We start from the raw sequence: 2,500 nt of genomic DNA on the forward strand, positions 1-2,500 counted from the left end.
CCTGCCTGGCGAGGCTAATATGGCTGCACGCTAGCATGCCAACGAATGCCAAACCTCGAAAACTCAATTTTATTTCAAATATCCCCCTGCATTTTATGTTTCAAACCTATAGGGGACGATTTTTAGGACATTTTAAGATTGACATATCGTCATTTGGTCGAGTTTTCAGTTTATTTTGATTTTCTACATCTCAGAAACGAGAAATATCATATCAAATCGAAAACTCATCCAAATGACCTGAAATCAACTTCTAAATTTCTCTAAAATCATTGCTTACAGTTCTGAACCATAAAATATATACACTTTTACAAGTGAAACGGAGTTGGAAATTTCCAAAGCCAAGAACGCGACATGGCCTTGCCTAGAGTGCAAATGCCATGTCAAGGCCGCATTCTGTTCAACTTTGCCCGCACTATAATTTGACCATAAATAAGTCTCTATTTTAAGGAAATTTTGCAAGTGGTAGCAGTCCGAAACATCAAGCGGTTTGTCATTTTCGATTTTCGACATTCTGCCCCTTTTGGAAAATAAAAACAAATACTTCTGGGTCGAAATTAAATCTGGCCTTTTTCCACAAGGTGCCTGACATTATTCTGAGTGTCCCTGCAAAAAATCTCGATTTTATACCAAATGTACAATTAGTTATGGCGTTTGCCCCTCCTCGGAAATCCCATGTTTCCCCCTGCCCTTCCCAGTTTTCTCCAATATGCTCTATAGGGGAGTAGTGGTTCTCTGCAAAATGACCCCCTTGCAGAGACCGCCTCCCCTGCCCCCAGTAGTCCCTCCCCCTTCCCCCAATTGCTTATATACGATATTTGCTGCCTCGAATGTCCCTAACAAACAATTATAAGCAATTAAAAACGGATTTAAGAGGGATTTAGGAGGTGTTCTTCGCCCAGCTGGGGGGGTGCTGAACAACACGAAGGGGGGGTCATGTGGGATCGGTGTTGCCTCTAGTCCACTGAAACGATGTCAGTAACCGCTCAGATCAATCAAAGGGAGGGATAGGAGCCCGTCGGTATCGAGAAATTGTGCTTCGGCACTCGATTTGCGACATAAACAAATGCTGTGAGGGGAGGAAGGTGTCGGTGTCGATGAACTCAGTTCAATGCGCGAGTAATAAGCAGGCCGGGGGACTGGGCGCGATGCAAAGTGCTTCGGCATTCGATTTGTGAAAAGCGAGGGTGGCGAGGGGGGGAAGGTGCCGGTGTCGGAACCCACTAGTACGCGCAAGTAGATGTATTTCGAAAGCGCCGAGCGGGGGGAAGGTGCCGGTATCGATGAACCCTCTTCAATGCTTGCAGTAATAAGCAGATCGGGTGTCGGGGGCGATGCAAAGCTCTCGGAAGCTCCGTTTGTGAAAAGCGAGCGCGGCGAAGGGGGGGAAAGAGATGCCGGTGGCCGAAATACACTCACCTCAATGCTCGAGTAGTAGCAAATCGGGTGCCGTGGCGCAATGCAGAGTGCTTCGGCACTCGATTTGCGACATAAACAAATGCGGCGAGGGGAGGAAGGTGTCGGCGTCGATGAACTCAGTTCAATGCGCGAGTAATAAGCAGGCCGGGGGACTGGGCGCGATGCAAAGTGCTTCGGCATTTGATTTGTGAAAAGCGAGGGCGGCGATGGGGGGAAGGTGCCGGTGTCGGAACCCACTAGTACGCGCAAGTAGATGTATTTCGAAAGCGCCGAGCGGGGGGAAGGTGCCGGTATCGATGAACCCTCTTCAATGCTTGCAGTAATAAGCAGATCGGGTGTCGGGGGCGATGCAAAGCTCTCGGAAGCTCCGTTTGTGAAAAGCAAGCGCGGCGAGCGGGGGGAAGAGATGCCGGTGGCCGAAATATACTCACCTCAATGCTCGAGTAGTAGCAAATCGGGTGCCGCGGCGCAATGCAGAGTGCTTCGGCACTCGATTTGCGACAAAAACAAATGCGGCGAGGGGAGGAAGGTGTCGGTGTCGATGAACTCAGTTCAATGCGCGAGTAATAAGCAGGCTGGGGGACTGGGCGTGACGCAAAGTGCTTCGGCATTCGATTTGTGAAAAGCGAGGGCGGCGAGGGGGGGAAGGTGCCGGTGTCGGAACCCACTAGTACGCGCAAGTAGATGTATTTCGAAAGCGTCGAGCGGGGGGAAGGTGCCGGTATCGATGAACCCTCTTCAATGCTTGCAGTAATAAGCAGATCGGGTGTCGGGGGCGATGCAAAGCTCTCGGAAGCTCCGTTTGTGAAAAGCAAGCGCGGCGAGCGGGGGGAAGAGATGCCGGTGGCCGAAATATACTCACCTCAATGCTCGAGTAGTAGCAAATCGGGTGCCGCGGCGCAATGCAGAGTGCTTCGGCACTCGATTTGCGACAAAAACAAATGCTGCGAGGGGAGGAAGGTGTCGGTGTCGATGAACTCAGTTCAATGCGCGAGTAATAAGCAGGCTGGGGGACTGGGTGTGACGCAAAGTGCTTCGGCATTCGATTTGTGAAAAGCGAGGGCGGCGAGGGGGGGAAGGTGCC

Source organism: Argentina anserina, unplaced genomic scaffold (assembly GCF_933775445.1).
Source record: "Argentina anserina unplaced genomic scaffold, drPotAnse1.1, whole genome shotgun sequence".
Classification (NCBI taxonomy): domain Eukaryota; kingdom Viridiplantae; phylum Streptophyta; class Magnoliopsida; order Rosales; family Rosaceae; genus Argentina; species Argentina anserina.